At 54.9% G+C, this 20,643-nt stretch overlaps 5 non-coding genes across 5 annotated transcripts; all 5 read left to right on the top strand.

Annotated features, from left to right (window-relative positions):
* Positions 1-3,049: 3,049 nt before the first annotated feature.
* Positions 3,050-3,168, top strand: LOC147663229 (5S ribosomal RNA). The gene has a single exon (XR_015305403.1). It is a non-coding gene; the product is annotated as a 5S ribosomal RNA (ribosomal RNA).
* Positions 3,169-7,344: 4,176 nt separating this feature from the next.
* Positions 7,345-7,463, top strand: LOC147663228 (5S ribosomal RNA). Its single transcript, XR_015305402.1, has one exon. It is a non-coding gene; the product is annotated as a 5S ribosomal RNA (ribosomal RNA).
* Positions 7,464-11,639: 4,176 nt separating this feature from the next.
* LOC147663227 (5S ribosomal RNA) lies at positions 11,640-11,758 on the top strand. The gene has a single exon (XR_015305401.1). It is a non-coding gene; the product is annotated as a 5S ribosomal RNA (ribosomal RNA).
* Positions 11,759-15,934: 4,176 nt separating this feature from the next.
* On the top strand, positions 15,935-16,053 carry LOC147663226 (5S ribosomal RNA). Its single transcript, XR_015305400.1, has one exon. It is a non-coding gene; the product is annotated as a 5S ribosomal RNA (ribosomal RNA).
* A 4,175-nt stretch (positions 16,054-20,228) lies between these two features.
* Positions 20,229-20,347, top strand: LOC147663225 (5S ribosomal RNA). The gene has a single exon (XR_015305398.1). It is a non-coding gene; the product is annotated as a 5S ribosomal RNA (ribosomal RNA).
* The last annotated feature ends 296 nt before the right edge of the window (positions 20,348-20,643 follow it).

Genomic DNA, 20,643 nt, shown 5'->3' with positions numbered 1-20,643 from the left:
CCAACTACTTTATAAGCCGGCCCACATTCCCCTCCCCAACACCCAGCTCTGCAGGTTGAAAGGGAGGGAGGGAGGGATGGATGGATGGATGGATGGACACACACACACACACACACACGTTACAACTTTACTTTCTTAATAAATCATTGTCACTAGATCGTATTTATTAATCAAGTATATATTCACTCACTGCTCTATCTCACACGCTGAGGAGCAGTCACACTCGGTCCCCGTGTTCTCTCTTCACGCACTCGCCAATCTCTCTCAAACAGACGCATGTATTTCTCTCCCACGCACATGCATTTCACCCTCGCTCTCTCTCACACTCCAAGCTGATTCCCCTTCTACATCTCCATCACACACGCCTGCCCACTACGGTTGCCCTTCTTTTCGCACATTCGCCACTCTCTCCTTCACACTTTGAGGCAAAACTCACTCACACCCAGCCCTCTTGCTCCCGCCTAGAAACACACACACACTCCGTCACACATACATATAGTATTCTACAAGCAGGGCAAGTAACTTTGGTCACGGCGAGCGTTCACTGACGTCACCTACATCATGGGGCTGTGGCGCGCGGCGGAGCCATCACCGTGAGCGTGCACGTCGGCAGCTCCGCGACTTACTCACGCGCGCGACGAAATCCCATGCGCGAGTGGCCAGTTCTTGTCTCTCCTTCTCCCATTGACGATGCTGGGCGCTTGGCCAGCTCTTGTCTCCACTCGTTGTCAGCTGAGCCGACGACTATAGTTCTCGCAGCGAGAGCGCGCTTTCACGTGCTTTTCGCAGACGAGACCTAAAAAGCGACACTCAACTGCTGCTGCAGGGCTCGGGGAGCTGCCAGGAGGGTTGGGACTGCTACCTTGGTCAGCCAATGAGGGGAGGCAGCAGTCCCTCACTGGTCACAGAGCAGGATGGGGGACAGAGTCAGCGACAGACACTCGGCCGTTGGCACTTCAGGGCTTAAAAACGAAGCGCCCCGCTACGAGGCTATCACGGACGCTCTCCCTTGTCACGAGGGGGAGGGCCTCCAGGACATTTGCTGAGCTGAGGAGGTCAGGCCCACCGGAGCTGTGCCGTCCTCAGCCCAGCAAACTTCAGCTTAGGCAGCCGGGAGCCTGTGCATTTAGCGCATGTTCAGCTCCTGGCTGCCTGGCCTGAACATAAAGAGTGTTTGTCTAGCTGTCCTTTCTTCAGCCTGACGTGCAATCTTTTTCTCCAAAAAGGGCGGGGCAGGGCCTCACTGCCCTTAAGGAGGGGCGGCTGCTGAAGTCAGGCCGCTTACAAGGAGGACCCTTCACCCAGGCAGCACTCAGTCCCTCCTCTGAGTCTCTCTTCTCTATGCACACTGGGGCGGGCCCTGGACATGGATGTGATGTGCATATCAGGCCTCTGTCCCGGATAAATAGGAAAAGGAAACTTGCAGCCAGAGCTGCACAGAAAAAAAAGTGTCACTCCAATGTTTCTGCGGGCGAGCCAGAGTTGAAGAGCGGTAGCCCGGCAGGCGCTGCCACATAGAGCAGTGGCCTGATAGAGTGCCTTAGAGGCCAGTGCAAAGCAAGGCTAGGCACTTGGGGGCAGTTTTACAAGCCCCTTGCGCCTCTTTTACACCGCCGTTGCGACGCAGTGGCGGCGCAAAGCCAGCGCCACTCTGCGGGGTATTTACAACGTGACGCATCTGGGAGATGCATCACGTTGTAAAGCCCTGCACCACATGTAGGCGTTACGGCGCAAGAACGCCTCCCAAAAGTGGCTGAGTGAAATCGACAAGATTTCAGTCAGCTACTTTTAAGGCCATGCTGCGTCAAAACCCTGCGCCTGCTTGAAGCAGGCGTAAGGTTTGACGCAGCATTTCAAGGATAGGGCACCCCCGAGCCTTGCTGGAGCTGCGTCGCGCCTGCGACGCAACTCCAGCAATGCGCCGCCTTTACGGCAGCAGATGCGTCACGCATCTGTCCATTTTTGCCCCATGGTGCGGCGCATCCATGGTGGCGCAGCCGTGACGCACAATAACTGGCGCATCCCTGCTGCCGATATGCAGGGATGCGCCAGTTATTGTAAATGTGCCCCAACGTGAAAAGCCCAGGCTGCGGCTTTGCTAGCTCTCCGGCTGGCACCTGAAGGGAGGTCGGAGCCAGTGTGTGATTGGAAAAGAAGCGAGTGCAAGGCTGGAGGAAGATTTGGCTATCTGTAGCAAGCTTGCCAAGGGTTGTTGGAGTGAAGCGTGCAAGTGAGGTGCAGTGCAGCAGGTTCCAGAGTGGAGGGGGTTGCCAGCACAAGAGACCTGAAGCGGCAGCCTCTCATGCCTACGGCCATACCTGTAGGTATGTTGCCACTCGCTGACACCAAGCTCGGCCCTTGCACAATCACACCTAATCTAACTCGCTAAGAGCACTTTTAAAAAAAAAAAGAAAAAACATATTCTGCTCTCCTCCTCTCCTCTCCGCTTTTTTTTCCTTCTTTTTTTTTTCATGTATTTTATACAAAATCCGGCATGGAGTTTACAATATGCGTGGCCCTTAACTGTAAACTCGAAAACTGAAAGAAAAGGAAGAAAAGCTTTGCCCTAGGACAGAGGGCTCCCAGTGGGGAGCTGCTGCAAGCTGCTGCTGCTGATGATGGGCAGCGCCGGCCCCGGTTCCGGGCCCCCCTCTCTCGGCTGGGAGCGAGCAGGGGGCTGCTGAGGCAGAGAGCCAGGCGGGTGACCTGAAGGGCCCTGGACTACTCGGGCCCTCACCTCACTCGCTCAGTGCAAAGCAAGAAGTGCCTGGAGGCCAGTGCGAAGCAAGGCTAGGCGCTTGTTAAATGAAAAGGCCAGGCTGCTGGTGTGCTGGTGCTGCTGCTGCTGCTAGTGCCGGCCCCTTTCTTTAGAAGGGCGGTCCCAGCTTCAGCAAGCGCGAGAGATGGCCGTGCTTGGCCGTGTGCAGGAACTTTGAAAGGGAGGGCAGGTGTTTAAAGGGACTGGAAGTGTTTAAATGCACTGGAAGGGAGCCTGGTGACGTGACAGGGGCTGGCTCAGCACAAGAGGCCTGCACCGGCAGGCTCTCGTGCCTACGGCCATACCACCCTGAATGCGCCCGATCTCGTCCGATCTCGGAAGCTAAGCAGGGTCGGGCCTGGTTAGTACTTGGATGGGAGACCGCCTGGGAATACCAGGTGCTGTAGGCATTTTGCTTCTCGCTAGAGGCACTTCTGGTTTTTTCTTCTTCTGTTTTTTGGGGGTGGGGGCATTTCTTCTATTCTTTTATTGTATCTTTCTTCAAAAAGAAAACGCCATCAAGTCCACAACACGCAGGGTCCATAACTTTCCATTCGGAAATTGAAAATTCGGCTGAACTTTACACTGGGTCAAAAAAGATGAAACCCTTTGCCCCAAGATAGGACAGGGGACAGGGGACAGGGGACCCACCCCCCAGCGCAGGGTTTTCTTCTGCTGCTGCTGGGCTGCTCCGGGTGCAGGATCGGTTCCTGGTCGCCCTCTTTTGGCCTTCCCCAGTAGCCCGGGAGCAGGGGGAGGGCTGAGGCAGAGAGGCAGGCAGCGAGTGCCGTTCAGTACAACCGAGAAGGGGCGCACACGCATACACACTCACTTACACTCATGCATTCACATGCAGACACTCGTACCCTCCCCCCCCCCCCCCCCTTTCGGGAGACTCACTCACAAATACACATACACTCATACATACTAACACGCACGAACCAAACAGTCAATAAACAAGCATTTACAACGCAATAGGGGGCGCAGCATTAAAGTTTGAGTTACTGGCATTGTAAATGACAATGCTTTGCATTAACCTTTTTTTATTTTTATTTGCAATTGGTATATAAACATTGTTTGTGAATGGTTAGCTGATGTGGTGGTGTCCCCGAGTGATGTGGTGGTGTCCCTGAGTGACGTGGTGGTACCCTTGAGTGGTGTCTCTGAGTGATGTGGTGGTGTCCCTGAGTGATGCGGTGGTGTTCCTGAGTGAAATGGTGTTTGAGGGTGAGGGTGTGAGGGTGAGAGGGTTGTGAGGGTGAGGGGTGTGAGGCTGTAAGGGCGAGTGAGGGTGTGTGAGGGTGAGTGAGCGTGTGTGAGGGTGAGGGTGTGTGAGGGTGAGGGTGTGTGAGGGTGAGTGATGGTGGGTGAGGGTGAGTGAGGGTGTGTGAGGGTCAGAGGGTGCTGCTTTGGAGGAGGGCGTGAAAACATATGTCAGTGCCCGTGGTCAAAGCAATTAAGATGTAATCCACCATTCTCCCCCTCTCCTGGACCCCATTCATATTCGAATCCCAGTTTTCCCTTTCCCTAAAAAACGCCAACTACTTTATAAGCCGGCCCACATTCCCCTCCCCAACACCCAGCTCTGCAGGTTGAAAGGGAGGGAGGGAGGGATGGATGGATGGATGGATGGACACACACACACACACACACACGTTACAACTTTACTTTCTTAATAAATCATTGTCACTAGATCGTATTTATTAATCAAGTATATATTCACTCACTGCTCTATCTCACACGCTGAGGAGCAGTCACACTCGGTCCCCGTGTTCTCTCTTCACGCACTCGCCAATCTCTCTCAAACAGACGCATGTATTTCTCTCCCACGCACATGCATTTCACCCTCGCTCTCTCTCACACTCCAAGCTGATTCCCCTTCTACATCTCCATCACACACGCCTGCCCACTACGGTTGCCCTTCTTTTCGCACATTCGCCACTCTCTCCTTCACACTTTGAGGCAAAACTCACTCACACCCAGCCCTCTTGCTCCCGCCTAGAAACACACACACACTCCGTCACACATACATATAGTATTCTACAAGCAGGGCAAGTAACTTTGGTCACGGCGAGCGTTCACTGACGTCACCTACATCATGGGGCTGTGGCGCGCGGCGGAGCCATCACCGTGAGCGTGCACGTCGGCAGCTCCGCGACTTACTCACGCGCGCGACGAAATCCCATGCGCGAGTGGCCAGTTCTTGTCTCTCCTTCTCCCATTGACGATGCTGGGCGCTTGGCCAGCTCTTGTCTCCACTCGTTGTCAGCTGAGCCGACGACTATAGTTCTCGCAGCGAGAGCGCGCTTTCACGTGCTTTTCGCAGACGAGACCTAAAAAGCGACACTCAACTGCTGCTGCAGGGCTCGGGGAGCTGCCAGGAGGGTTGGGACTGCTACCTTGGTCAGCCAATGAGGGGAGGCAGCAGTCCCTCACTGGTCACAGAGCAGGATGGGGGACAGAGTCAGCGACAGACACTCGGCCGTTGGCACTTCAGGGCTTAAAAACGAAGCGCCCCGCTACGAGGCTATCACGGACGCTCTCCCTTGTCACGAGGGGGAGGGCCTCCAGGACATTTGCTGAGCTGAGGAGGTCAGGCCCACCGGAGCTGTGCCGTCCTCAGCCCAGCAAACTTCAGCTTAGGCAGCCGGGAGCCTGTGCATTTAGCGCATGTTCAGCTCCTGGCTGCCTGGCCTGAACATAAAGAGTGTTTGTCTAGCTGTCCTTTCTTCAGCCTGACGTGCAATCTTTTTCTCCAAAAAGGGCGGGGCAGGGCCTCACTGCCCTTAAGGAGGGGCGGCTGCTGAAGTCAGGCCGCTTACAAGGAGGACCCTTCACCCAGGCAGCACTCAGTCCCTCCTCTGAGTCTCTCTTCTCTATGCACACTGGGGCGGGCCCTGGACATGGATGTGATGTGCATATCAGGCCTCTGTCCCGGATAAATAGGAAAAGGAAACTTGCAGCCAGAGCTGCACAGAAAAAAAAGTGTCACTCCAATGTTTCTGCGGGCGAGCCAGAGTTGAAGAGCGGTAGCCCGGCAGGCGCTGCCACATAGAGCAGTGGCCTGATAGAGTGCCTTAGAGGCCAGTGCAAAGCAAGGCTAGGCACTTGGGGGCAGTTTTACAAGCCCCTTGCGCCTCTTTTACACCGCCGTTGCGACGCAGTGGCGGCGCAAAGCCAGCGCCACTCTGCGGGGTATTTACAACGTGACGCATCTGGGAGATGCATCACGTTGTAAAGCCCTGCACCACATGTAGGCGTTACGGCGCAAGAACGCCTCCCAAAAGTGGCTGAGTGAAATCGACAAGATTTCAGTCAGCTACTTTTAAGGCCATGCTGCGTCAAAACCCTGCGCCTGCTTGAAGCAGGCGTAAGGTTTGACGCAGCATTTCAAGGATAGGGCACCCCCGAGCCTTGCTGGAGCTGCGTCGCGCCTGCGACGCAACTCCAGCAATGCGCCGCCTTTACGGCAGCAGATGCGTCACGCATCTGTCCATTTTTGCCCCATGGTGCGGCGCATCCATGGTGGCGCAGCCGTGACGCACAATAACTGGCGCATCCCTGCTGCCGATATGCAGGGATGCGCCAGTTATTGTAAATGTGCCCCAACGTGAAAAGCCCAGGCTGCGGCTTTGCTAGCTCTCCGGCTGGCACCTGAAGGGAGGTCGGAGCCAGTGTGTGATTGGAAAAGAAGCGAGCGCAAGGCTGGAGGAAGATTTGGCTATCTGTAGCAAGCTTGCCAAGGGTTGTTGGAGTGAAGCGTGCAAGTGAGGTGCAGTGCAGCAGGTTCCAGAGTGGAGGGGGTTGCCAGCACAAGAGACCTGAAGCGGCAGCCTCTCATGCCTACGGCCATACCTGTAGGTATGTTGCCACTCGCTGACACCAAGCTCGGCCCTTGCACAATCACACCTAATCTAACTCGCTAAGAGCACTTTTAAAAAAAAAAAGAAAAAACATATTCTGCTCTCCTCCTCTCCTCTCCGCTTTTTTTTCCTTCTTTTTTTTTTCATGTATTTTATACAAAATCCGGCATGGAGTTTACAATATGCGTGGCCCTTAACTGTAAACTCGAAAACTGAAAGAAAAGGAAGAAAAGCTTTGCCCTAGGACAGAGGGCTCCCAGTGGGGAGCTGCTGCAAGCTGCTGCTGCTGATGATGGGCAGCGCCGGCCCCGGTTCCGGGCCCCCCTCTCTCGGCTGGGAGCGAGCAGGGGGCTGCTGAGGCAGAGAGCCAGGCGGGTGACCTGAAGGGCCCTGGACTACTCGGGCCCTCACCTCACTCGCTCAGTGCAAAGCAAGAAGTGCCTGGAGGCCAGTGCGAAGCAAGGCTAGGCGCTTGTTAAATGAAAAGGCCAGGCTGCTGGTGTGCTGGTGCTGCTGCTGCTGCTAGTGCCGGCCCCTTTCTTTAGAAGGGCGGTCCCAGCTTCAGCAAGCGCGAGAGATGGCCGTGCTTGGCCGTGTGCAGGAACTTTGAAAGGGAGGGCAGGTGTTTAAAGGGACTGGAAGTGTTTAAATGCACTGGAAGGGAGCCTGGTGACGTGACAGGGGCTGGCTCAGCACAAGAGGCCTGCACCGGCAGGCTCTCGTGCCTACGGCCATACCACCCTGAATGCGCCCGATCTCGTCCGATCTCGGAAGCTAAGCAGGGTCGGGCCTGGTTAGTACTTGGATGGGAGACCGCCTGGGAATACCAGGTGCTGTAGGCATTTTGCTTCTCGCTAGAGGCACTTCTGGTTTTTTCTTCTTCTGTTTTTTGGGGGTGGGGGCATTTCTTCTATTCTTTTATTGTATCTTTCTTCAAAAAGAAAACGCCATCAAGTCCACAACACGCAGGGTCCATAACTTTCCATTCGGAAATTGAAAATTCGGCTGAACTTTACACTGGGTCAAAAAAGATGAAACCCTTTGCCCCAAGATAGGACAGGGGACAGGGGACAGGGGACCCACCCCCCAGCGCAGGGTTTTCTTCTGCTGCTGCTGGGCTGCTCCGGGTGCAGGATCGGTTCCTGGTCGCCCTCTTTTGGCCTTCCCCAGTAGCCCGGGAGCAGGGGGAGGGCTGAGGCAGAGAGGCAGGCAGCGAGTGCCGTTCAGTACAACCGAGAAGGGGCGCACACGCATACACACTCACTTACACTCATGCATTCACATGCAGACACTCGTACCCTCCCCCCCCCCCCCCCCTTTCGGGAGACTCACTCACAAATACACATACACTCATACATACTAACACGCACGAACCAAACAGTCAATAAACAAGCATTTACAACGCAATAGGGGGCGCAGCATTAAAGTTTGAGTTACTGGCATTGTAAATGACAATGCTTTGCATTAACCTTTTTTTATTTTTATTTGCAATTGGTATATAAACATTGTTTGTGAATGGTTAGCTGATGTGGTGGTGTCCCCGAGTGATGTGGTGGTGTCCCTGAGTGACGTGGTGGTACCCTTGAGTGGTGTCTCTGAGTGATGTGGTGGTGTCCCTGAGTGATGCGGTGGTGTTCCTGAGTGAAATGGTGTTTGAGGGTGAGGGTGTGAGGGTGAGAGGGTTGTGAGGGTGAGGGGTGTGAGGCTGTAAGGGCGAGTGAGGGTGTGTGAGGGTGAGTGAGCGTGTGTGAGGGTGAGGGTGTGTGAGGGTGAGGGTGTGTGAGGGTGAGTGATGGTGGGTGAGGGTGAGTGAGGGTGTGTGAGGGTCAGAGGGTGCTGCTTTGGAGGAGGGCGTGAAAACATATGTCAGTGCCCGTGGTCAAAGCAATTAAGATGTAATCCACCATTCTCCCCCTCTCCTGGACCCCATTCATATTCGAATCCCAGTTTTCCCTTTCCCTAAAAAACGCCAACTACTTTATAAGCCGGCCCACATTCCCCTCCCCAACACCCAGCTCTGCAGGTTGAAAGGGAGGGAGGGAGGGATGGATGGATGGATGGATGGACACACACACACACACACACACGTTACAACTTTACTTTCTTAATAAATCATTGTCACTAGATCGTATTTATTAATCAAGTATATATTCACTCACTGCTCTATCTCACACGCTGAGGAGCAGTCACACTCGGTCCCCGTGTTCTCTCTTCACGCACTCGCCAATCTCTCTCAAACAGACGCATGTATTTCTCTCCCACGCACATGCATTTCACCCTCGCTCTCTCTCACACTCCAAGCTGATTCCCCTTCTACATCTCCATCACACACGCCTGCCCACTACGGTTGCCCTTCTTTTCGCACATTCGCCACTCTCTCCTTCACACTTTGAGGCAAAACTCACTCACACCCAGCCCTCTTGCTCCCGCCTAGAAACACACACACACTCCGTCACACATACATATAGTATTCTACAAGCAGGGCAAGTAACTTTGGTCACGGCGAGCGTTCACTGACGTCACCTACATCATGGGGCTGTGGCGCGCGGCGGAGCCATCACCGTGAGCGTGCACGTCGGCAGCTCCGCGACTTACTCACGCGCGCGACGAAATCCCATGCGCGAGTGGCCAGTTCTTGTCTCTCCTTCTCCCATTGACGATGCTGGGCGCTTGGCCAGCTCTTGTCTCCACTCGTTGTCAGCTGAGCCGACGACTATAGTTCTCGCAGCGAGAGCGCGCTTTCACGTGCTTTTCGCAGACGAGACCTAAAAAGCGACACTCAACTGCTGCTGCAGGGCTCGGGGAGCTGCCAGGAGGGTTGGGACTGCTACCTTGGTCAGCCAATGAGGGGAGGCAGCAGTCCCTCACTGGTCACAGAGCAGGATGGGGGACAGAGTCAGCGACAGACACTCGGCCGTTGGCACTTCAGGGCTTAAAAACGAAGCGCCCCGCTACGAGGCTATCACGGACGCTCTCGCTTGTCACGAGGGGGAGGGCCTCCAGGACATTTGCTGAGCTGAGGAGGTCAGGCCCACCGGAGCTGTGCCGTCCTCAGCCCAGCAAACTTCAGCTTAGGCAGCCGGGAGCCTGTGCATTTAGCGCATGTTCAGCTCCTGGCTGCCTGGCCTGAACATAAAGAGTGTTTGTCTAGCTGTCCTTTCTTCAGCCTGACGTGCAATCTTTTTCTCCAAAAAGGGCGGGGCAGGGCCTCACTGCCCTTAAGGAGGGGCGGCTGCTGAAGTCAGGCCGCTTACAAGGAGGACCCTTCACCCAGGCAGCACTCAGTCCCTCCTCTGAGTCTCTCTTCTCTATGCACACTGGGGCGGGCCCTGGACATGGATGTGATGTGCATATCAGGCCTCTGTCCCGGATAAATAGGAAAAGGAAACTTGCAGCCAGAGCTGCACAGAAAAAAAAGTGTCACTCCAATGTTTCTGCGGGCGAGCCAGAGTTGAAGAGCGGTAGCCCGGCAGGCGCTGCCACATAGAGCAGTGGCCTGATAGAGTGCCTTAGAGGCCAGTGCAAAGCAAGGCTAGGCACTTGGGGGCAGTTTTACAAGCCCCTTGCGCCTCTTTTACACCGCCGTTGCGACGCAGTGGCGGCGCAAAGCCAGCGCCACTCTGCGGGGTATTTACAACGTGACGCATCTGGGAGATGCATCACGTTGTAAAGCCCTGCACCACATGTAGGCGTTACGGCGCAAGAACGCCTCCCAAAAGTGGCTGAGTGAAATCGACAAGATTTCAGTCAGCTACTTTTAAGGCCATGCTGCGTCAAAACCCTGCGCCTGCTTGAAGCAGGCGTAAGGTTTGACGCAGCATTTCAAGGATAGGGCACCCCCGAGCCTTGCTGGAGCTGCGTCGCGCCTGCGACGCAACTCCAGCAATGCGCCGCCTTTACGGCAGCAGATGCGTCACGCATCTGTCCATTTTTGCCCCATGGTGCGGCGCATCCATGGTGGCGCAGCCGTGACGCACAATAACTGGCGCATCCCTGCTGCCGATATGCAGGGATGCGCCAGTTATTGTAAATGTGCCCCAACGTGAAAAGCCCAGGCTGCGGCTTTGCTAGCTCTCCGGCTGGCACCTGAAGGGAGGTCGGAGCCAGTGTGTGATTGGAAAAGAAGCGAGCGCAAGGCTGGAGGAAGATTTGGCTATCTGTAGCAAGCTTGCCAAGGGTTGTTGGAGTGAAGCGTGCAAGTGAGGTGCAGTGCAGCAGGTTCCAGAGTGGAGGGGGTTGCCAGCACAAGAGACCTGAAGCGGCAGCCTCTCATGCCTACGGCCATACCTGTAGGTATGTTGCCACTCGCTGACACCAAGCTCGGCCCTTGCACAATCACACCTAATCTAACTCGCTAAGAGCACTTTTAAAAAAAAAAAGAAAAAACATATTCTGCTCTCCTCCTCTCCTCTCCGCTTTTTTTTCCTTCTTTTTTTTTTCATGTATTTTATACAAAATCCGGCATGGAGTTTACAATATGCGTGGCCCTTAACTGTAAACTCGAAAACTGAAAGAAAAGGAAGAAAAGCTTTGCCCTAGGACAGAGGGCTCCCAGTGGGGAGCTGCTGCAAGCTGCTGCTGCTGATGATGGGCAGCGCCGGCCCCGGTTCCGGGCCCCCCTCTCTCGGCTGGGAGCGAGCAGGGGGCTGCTGAGGCAGAGAGCCAGGCGGGTGACCTGAAGGGCCCTGGACTACTCGGGCCCTCACCTCACTCGCTCAGTGCAAAGCAAGAAGTGCCTGGAGGCCAGTGCGAAGCAAGGCTAGGCGCTTGTTAAATGAAAAGGCCAGGCTGCTGGTGTGCTGGTGCTGCTGCTGCTGCTAGTGCCGGCCCCTTTCTTTAGAAGGGCGGTCCCAGCTTCAGCAAGCGCGAGAGATGGCCGTGCTTGGCCGTGTGCAGGAACTTTGAAAGGGAGGGCAGGTGTTTAAAGGGACTGGAAGTGTTTAAATGCACTGGAAGGGAGCCTGGTGACGTGACAGGGGCTGGCTCAGCACAAGAGGCCTGCACCGGCAGGCTCTCGTGCCTACGGCCATACCACCCTGAATGCGCCCGATCTCGTCCGATCTCGGAAGCTAAGCAGGGTCGGGCCTGGTTAGTACTTGGATGGGAGACCGCCTGGGAATACCAGGTGCTGTAGGCATTTTGCTTCTCGCTAGAGGCACTTCTGGTTTTTTCTTCTTCTGTTTTTTGGGGGTGGGGGCATTTCTTCTATTCTTTTATTGTATCTTTCTTCAAAAAGAAAACGCCATCAAGTCCACAACACGCAGGGTCCATAACTTTCCATTCGGAAATTGAAAATTCGGCTGAACTTTACACTGGGTCAAAAAAGATGAAACCCTTTGCCCCAAGATAGGACAGGGGACAGGGGACAGGGGACCCACCCCCCAGCGCAGGGTTTTCTTCTGCTGCTGCTGGGCTGCTCCGGGTGCAGGATCGGTTCCTGGTCGCCCTCTTTTGGCCTTCCCCAGTAGCCCGGGAGCAGGGGGAGGGCTGAGGCAGAGAGGCAGGCAGCGAGTGCCGTTCAGTACAACCGAGAAGGGGCGCACACGCATACACACTCACTTACACTCATGCATTCACATGCAGACACTCGTACCCTCCCCCCCCCCCCCCCCTTTCGGGAGACTCACTCACAAATACACATACACTCATACATACTAACACGCACGAACCAAACAGTCAATAAACAAGCATTTACAACGCAATAGGGGGCGCAGCATTAAAGTTTGAGTTACTGGCATTGTAAATGACAATGCTTTGCATTAACCTTTTTTTATTTTTATTTGCAATTGGTATATAAACATTGTTTGTGAATGGTTAGCTGATGTGGTGGTGTCCCCGAGTGATGTGGTGGTGTCCCTGAGTGACGTGGTGGTACCCTTGAGTGGTGTCTCTGAGTGATGTGGTGGTGTCCCTGAGTGATGCGGTGGTGTTCCTGAGTGAAATGGTGTTTGAGGGTGAGGGTGTGAGGGTGAGAGGGTTGTGAGGGTGAGGGGTGTGAGGCTGTAAGGGCGAGTGAGGGTGTGTGAGGGTGAGTGAGCGTGTGTGAGGGTGAGGGTGTGTGAGGGTGAGGGTGTGTGAGGGTGAGTGATGGTGGGTGAGGGTGAGTGAGGGTGTGTGAGGGTCAGAGGGTGCTGCTTTGGAGGAGGGCGTGAAAACATATGTCAGTGCCCGTGGTCAAAGCAATTAAGATGTAATCCACCATTCTCCCCCTCTCCTGGACCCCATTCATATTCGAATCCCAGTTTTCCCTTTCCCTAAAAAACGCCAACTACTTTATAAGCCGGCCCACATTCCCCTCCCCAACACCCAGCTCTGCAGGTTGAAAGGGAGGGAGGGAGGGATGGATGGATGGATGGATGGACACACACACACACACACACACGTTACAACTTTACTTTCTTAATAAATCATTGTCACTAGATCGTATTTATTAATCAAGTATATATTCACTCACTGCTCTATCTCACACGCTGAGGAGCAGTCACACTCGGTCCCCGTGTTCTCTCTTCACGCACTCGCCAATCTCTCTCAAACAGACGCATGTATTTCTCTCCCACGCACATGCATTTCACCCTCGCTCTCTCTCACACTCCAAGCTGATTCCCCTTCTACATCTCCATCACACACGCCTGCCCACTACGGTTGCCCTTCTTTTCGCACATTCGCCACTCTCTCCTTCACACTTTGAGGCAAAACTCACTCACACCCAGCCCTCTTGCTCCCGCCTAGAAACACACACACACTCCGTCACACATACATATAGTATTCTACAAGCAGGGCAAGTAACTTTGGTCACGGCGAGCGTTCACTGACGTCACCTACATCATGGGGCTGTGGCGCGCGGCGGAGCCATCACCGTGAGCGTGCACGTCGGCAGCTCCGCGACTTACTCACGCGCGCGACGAAATCCCATGCGCGAGTGGCCAGTTCTTGTCTCTCCTTCTCCCATTGACGATGCTGGGCGCTTGGCCAGCTCTTGTCTCCACTCGTTGTCAGCTGAGCCGACGACTATAGTTCTCGCAGCGAGAGCGCGCTTTCACGTGCTTTTCGCAGACGAGACCTAAAAAGCGACACTCAACTGCTGCTGCAGGGCTCGGGGAGCTGCCAGGAGGGTTGGGACTGCTACCTTGGTCAGCCAATGAGGGGAGGCAGCAGTCCCTCACTGGTCACAGAGCAGGATGGGGGACAGAGTCAGCGACAGACACTCGGCCGTTGGCACTTCAGGGCTTAAAAACGAAGCGCCCCGCTACGAGGCTATCACGGACGCTCTCCCTTGTCACGAGGGGGAGGGCCTCCAGGACATTTGCTGAGCTGAGGAGGTCAGGCCCACCGGAGCTGTGCCGTCCTCAGCCCAGCAAACTTCAGCTTAGGCAGCCGGGAGCCTGTGCATTTAGCGCATGTTCAGCTCCTGGCTGCCTGGCCTGAACATAAAGAGTGTTTGTCTAGCTGTCCTTTCTTCAGCCTGACGTGCAATCTTTTTCTCCAAAAAGGGCGGGGCAGGGCCTCACTGCCCTTAAGGAGGGGCGGCTGCTGAAGTCAGGCCGCTTACAAGGAGGACCCTTCACCCAGGCAGCACTCAGTCCCTCCTCTGAGTCTCTCTTCTCTATGCACACTGGGGCGGGCCCTGGACATGGATGTGATGTGCATATCAGGCCTCTGTCCCGGATAAATAGGAAAAGGAAACTTGCAGCCAGAGCTGCACAGAAAAAAAAGTGTCACTCCAATGTTTCTGCGGGCGAGCCAGAGTTGAAGAGCGGTAGCCCGGCAGGCGCTGCCACATAGAGCAGTGGCCTGATAGAGTGCCTTAGAGGCCAGTGCAAAGCAAGGCTAGGCACTTGGGGGCAGTTTTACAAGCCCCTTGCGCCTCTTTTACACCGCCGTTGCGACGCAGTGGCGGCGCAAAGCCAGCGCCACTCTGCGGGGTATTTACAACGTGACGCATCTGGGAGATGCATCACGTTGTAAAGCCCTGCACCACATGTAGGCGTTACGGCGCAAGAACGCCTCCCAAAAGTGGCTGAGTGAAATCGACAAGATTTCAGTCAGCTACTTTTAAGGCCATGCTGCGTCAAAACCCTGCGCCTGCTTGAAGCAGGCGTAAGGTTTGACGCAGCATTTCAAGGATAGGGCACCCCCGAGCCTTGCTGGAGCTGCGTCGCGCCTGCGACGCAACTCCAGCAATGCGCCGCCTTTACGGCAGCAGATGCGTCACGCATCTGTCCATTTTTGCCCCATGGTGCGGCGCATCCATGGTGGCGCAGCCGTGACGCACAATAACTGGCGCATCCCTGCTGCCGATATGCAGGGATGCGCCAGTTATTGTAAATGTGCCCCAACGTGAAAAGCCCAGGCTGCGGCTTTGCTAGCTCTCCGGCTGGCACCTGAAGGGAGGTCGGAGCCAGTGTGTGATTGGAAAAGAAGCGAGTGCAAGGCTGGAGGAAGATTTGGCTATCTGTAGCAAGCTTGCCAAGGGTTGTTGGAGTGAAGCGTGCAAGTGAGGTGCAGTGCAGCAGGTTCCAGAGTGGAGGGGGTTGCCAGCACAAGAGACCTGAAGCGGCAGCCTCTCATGCCTACGGCCATACCTGTAGGTATGTTGCCACTCGCTGACACCAAGCTCGGCCCTTGCACAATCACACCTAATCTAACTCGCTAAGAGCACTTTTAAAAAAAAAAAGAAAAAACATATTCTGCTCTCCTCCTCTCCTCTCCGCTTTTTTTTCCTTCTTTTTTTTTTCATGTATTTTATACAAAATCCGGCATGGAGTTTACAATATGCGTGGCCCTTAACTGTAAACTCGAAAACTGAAAGAAAAGGAAGAAAAGCTTTGCCCTAGGACAGAGGGCTCCCAGTGGGGAGCTGCTGCAAGCTGCTGCTGCTGATGATGGGCAGCGCCGGCCCCGGTTCCGGGCCCCCCTCTCTCGGCTGGGAGCGAGCAGGGGGCTGCTGAGGCAGAGAGCCAGGCGGGTGACCTGAAGGGCCCTGGACTACTCGGGCCCTCACCTCACTCGCTCAGTGCAAAGCAAGAAGTGCCTGGAGGCCAGTGCGAAGCAAGGCTAGGCGCTTGTTAAATGAAAAGGCCAGGCTGCTGGTGTGCTGGTGCTGCTGCTGCTGCTAGTGCCGGCCCCTTTCTTTAGAAGGGCGGTCCCAGCTTCAGCAAGCGCGAGAGATGGCCGTGCTTGGCCGTGTGCAGGAACTTTGAAAGGGAGGGCAGGTGTTTAAAGGGACTGGAAGTGTTTAAATGCACTGGAAGGGAGCCTGGTGACGTGACAGGGGCTGGCTCAGCACAAGAGGCCTGCACCGGCAGGCTCTCGTGCCTACGGCCATACCACCCTGAATGCGCCCGATCTCGTCCGATCTCGGAAGCTAAGCAGGGTCGGGCCTGGTTAGTACTTGGATGGGAGACCGCCTGGGAATACCAGGTGCTGTAGGCATTTTGCTTCTCGCTAGAGGCACTTCTGGTTTTTTCTTCTTCTGTTTTTTGGGGGTGGGGGCATTTCTTCTATTCTTTTATTGTATCTTTCTTCAAAAAGAAAACGCCATCAAGTCCACAACACGCAGGGTCCATAACTTTCCATTCGGAAATTGAAAATTCGGCTGAACTTTACACTGGGTCAAAAAAGATGAAACCCTTTGCCCCAAGATAGGACAGGGGACAGGGGACAGGGGACCCACCCCCCAGCGCAGGGTTTTCTTCTGCTGCTGCTGGGCTGCTCCGGGTGCAGGATCGGTTCCTGGTCGCCCTCTTTTGGCCTTCCCCAGTAGCCCGGGAGCAGGGGGAGGGCTGAGGCAGAGAGGCAGGCAGCGAGTGCCGTTCAGTACAACCGAGAAGGGGCGCACACGCATACACACTCACTTACACTCATGCATTCACATGCAGACACTCGTACCCTCCCCCCCCCCCCCCCTTTCGGGAGACTCACTCACAAATACACATACACTCATACATACTAACACGCACGAACCAAACAGTCAATAAACAAGCATTTACAACGCAATAGGGGGCGCAGCATTAAAGTTTGAGTTACTGGCATTGTAAATGACAATGCTTTGCATTAACCTTTTTTTATTTTTATTTGCAATTGGTATATAAACATTGTTTGTGAATGGTTAGCTGATGTGGTGGTGTCCCCGAGTGATGTGGTGGTGTCCCTGAGTGACGTGGTGGTACCCTTGAGTGGTGTCTCTGAGTGATGTGGTGGTGTCCCTGAGTGATGCGGTGGTGTTCCTGAGTGAAATGGTGTTTGAGGGTGAGGGTGTGAGGGTGAGAGGGTTGTGAGGGTGAGGGGTGTGAGGCTGTAAGGGCGAGTGAGGGTGTGTGAGGGTGAGTGAGCGTGTGTGAGGGTGAGGGTGTGTGAGGGTGAGGGTGTGTGAGGGTGAGTGATGGTGGGTGAGGGTGAGTGAGGGTGTGTGAGGGTCAGAGGGTGCTGCTTTGGAGGAGGGCGTGAAAACATATGTCAGTGCCCGTGGTCAAAGCAATTAAGATGTAATCCACCATTCTCCCCCTCTCCTGGACCCCATTCATATTCGAATCCCAGTTTTCCCTTTCCCTAAAAAACGCCAACTACTTTATAAGCCGGCCCACATTCCCCTCCCCAACACCCAGCTCTGCAGGTTGAAAGGGAGGGAGGGAGGGATGGATGGATGGATGGATGGACACACACACACACACACACACGTTACAACTTTACTTTCTTAATAAATCATTGTCACTAGATCGTATTTATTAATCAAGTATATATTCACTCACTGCTCTATCTCACACGCTGAGGAGCAGTCACACTCGGTCCCCGTGTTCTCTCTTCACGCACTCGCCAATCTCTCTCAAACAGACGCATGTATTTCTCTCCCACGCACATGCATTTCACCCTCGCTCTCTCTCACACTCCAAGCTGATTCCCCTTCTACATCTCCATCACACACGCCTGCCCACTACGGTTGCCCTTCTTTTCGCACATTCGCCACTCTCTCCTTCACACTTTGAGGCAAAACTCACTCACACCCAGCCCTCTTGCTCCCGCCTAGAAACACACACACACTCCGTCACACATACATATAGTATTCTACAAGCAGGGCAAGTAACTTTGGTCACGGCGAGCGTTCACTGACGTCACCTACATCATGGGGCTGTGGCGCGCGGCGGAGCCATCACCGTGAGCGTGCACGTCGGCAGCTCCGCGACTTACTCACGCGCGCGACGAAATCCCATGCGCGAGTGGCCAGTTCTTGTCTCTCCTTCTCCCATTGACGATGCTGGGCGCTTGGCCAGCTCTTGTCTCCACTCGTTGTCAGCTGAGCCGACGACTATAGTTCTCGCAGCGAGAGCGCGCTTTCACGTGCTTTTCGCAGACGAGACCTAAAAAGCGACACTCAACTGCTGCTGCAGGGCTCGGGGAGCTGCCAGGAGGGTTGGGACTGCTACCTTGGTCAGCCAATGAGGGGAGGCAGCAGTCCCTCACTGGTCACAGAGCAGGATGGGGGACAGAGTCAGCGACAGACACTCGGCCGTTGGCACTTCAGGGCTTAAAAACGAAGCGCCCCGCTACGAGGCTATCACGGACGCTCTCCCTTGTCACGAGGGGGAGGGCCTCCAGGACATTTGCTGAGCTGAGGAGGTCAGGCCCACCGGAGCTGTGCCGTCCTCAGCCCAGCAAACTTCAGCTTAGGCAGCCGGGAGCCTGTGCATTTAGCGCATGTTCAGCTCCTGGCTGCCTGGCCTGAACATAAAGAGTGTTTGTCTAGCTGTCCTTTCTTCAGCCTGACGTGCAATCTTTTTCTCCAAAAAGGGCGGGGCAGGGCCTCACTGCCCTTAAGGAGGGGCGGCTGCTGAAGTCAGGCCGCTTACAAGGAGGACCCTTCACCCAGGCAGCACTCAGTCCCTCCTCTGAGTCTCTCTTCTCTATGCACACTGGGGCGGGCCCTGGACATGGATGTGATGTGCATATCAGGCCTCTGTCCCGGATAAATAGGAAAAGGAAACTTGCAGCCAGAGCTGCACAGAAAAAAAAGTGTCACTCCAATGTTTCTGCGGGCGAGCCAGAGTTGAAGAGCGGTAGCCCGGCAGGCGCTGCCACATAGAGCAGTGGCCTGATAGAGTGCCTTAGAGGCCAGTGCAAAGCAAGGCTAGGCACTTGGGGGCAGTTTTACAAGCCCCTTGCGCCTCTTTTACACCGCCGTTGCGACGCAGTGGCGGCGCAAAGCCAGCGCCACTCTGCGGGGTATTTACAACGTGACGCATCTGGGAGATGCATCACGTTGTAAAGCCCTGCACCACATGTAGGCGTTACGGCGCAAGAACGCCTCCCAAAAGTGGCTGAGTGAAATCGACAAGATTTCAGTCAGCTACTTTTAAGGCCATGCTGCGTCAAAACCCTGCGCCTGCTTGAAGCAGGCGTAAGGTTTGACGCAGCATTTCAAGGATAGGGCACCCCCGAGCCTTGCTGGAGCTGCGTCGCGCCTGCGACGCAACTCCAGCAATGCGCCGCCTTTACGGCAGCAGATGCGTCACGCATCTGTCCATTTTTGCCCCATGGTGCGGCGCATCCATGGTGGCGCAGCCGTGACGCACAATAACTGGCGCATCCCTGCTGCCGATATGCAGGGATGCGCCAGTTATTGTAAATGTGCCCCAACGTGAAAAGCCCAGGCTGCGGCTTTGCTAGCTCTCCGGCTGGCACCTGAAGGGAGGTCGGAGCCAGTGTGTGATTGGAAAAGAAGCGAGTGCAAGGCTGGAGGAAGATTTGGCTATCTGTAGCAAGCTTGCCAAGGGTTGTTGGAGTGAAGCGTGCAAGTGAGGTGCAGTGCAGCAGGTTCCAGAGTGGAGGGGGTTGCCAGCACAAGAGACCTGAAGCGGCAGCCTCTCATGCCTACGGCCATACCTGTAGGTATGTTGCCACTCGCTGACACCAAGCTCGGCCCTTGCACAATCACACCTAATCTAACTCGCTAAGAGCACTTTTAAAAAAAAAAAGAAAAAACATATTCTGCTCTCCTCCTCTCCTCTCCGCTTTTTTTTCCTTCTTTTTTTTTTCATGTATTTTATACAAAATCCGGCATGGAGTTTACAATATGCCTGGCCCTTAACTGTAAACTCGAAAACTGAAAGAAAAGGAAGAAAAGCTTTGCCCTAGGACAGAGGGCTCCCAGTGGGGAGCTGCTGCAAGCTGCTGCTGCTGATGATGGGCAGCGCCGGCCCCGGTTCCGGGCCCCCCTCTCTCGGCTGGGAGCGAGCAGGGGGCTGCTGAGGCAGAGAGCCAGGCGGGTGACCTGAAGGGCCCTGGACTACTCGGGCCCTCACCTCACTCGCTCAGTGCAAAGCAAGAAGTGCCTGGAGGCCAGTGCGAAGCAAGGCTAGGCGCTTGTTAAATGAAAAGGCCAGGCTGCTGGTGTGCTGGTGCTGCTGCTGCTGCTAGTGCCGGCCCCTTTCTTTAGAAGGGCGGTCCCAGCTTCAGCAAGCGCGAGAGATGGCCGTGCTTGGCCGTGTGCAGGAACTTTGAAAGGGAGGGCAGGTGTTTAAAGGGACTGGAAGTGTTTAAATGCACTGGAAGGGAGCCTGGTGACGTGACAGGGGCTGGCTCAGCACAAGAGGCCTGCACCGGCAGGCTCTCGTGCCTACGGCCATACCACCCTGAATGCGCCCGATCTCGTCCGATCTCGGAAGCTAAGCAGGGTCGGGCCTGGTTAGTACTTGGATGGGAGACCGCCTGGGAATACCAGGTGCTGTAGGCATTTTGCTTCTCGCTAGAGGCACTTCTGGTTTTTTCTTCTTCTGTTTTTTGGGGGTGGGGGCATTTCTTCTATTCTTTTATTGTATCTTTCTTCAAAAAGAAAACGCCATCAAGTCCACAACACGCAGGGTCCATAACTTTCCATTCGGAAATTGAAAATTCGGCTGAACTTTACACTGGGTCAAAAAAGATGAAACCCTTTGCCCCAAGATAGGACAGGGGACAGGGGACAGGGGACCCACCCCCCAGCGCAGGGTTTTCTTCTGCTGCTGCTGGGCTGCTCCGGGTGCAGGATCG

The sequence above is a fragment of the Lissotriton vulgaris genome, unplaced genomic scaffold (assembly GCF_964263255.1).
Source record: "Lissotriton vulgaris unplaced genomic scaffold, aLisVul1.2 SCAFFOLD_2536, whole genome shotgun sequence".
NCBI classification, from domain to species: Eukaryota; Metazoa; Chordata; class Amphibia; order Caudata; family Salamandridae; genus Lissotriton; species Lissotriton vulgaris.
Note: the sequence above shows the minus strand (reverse complement) of the source record. Positions and strands in the feature narration are given on the sequence as shown.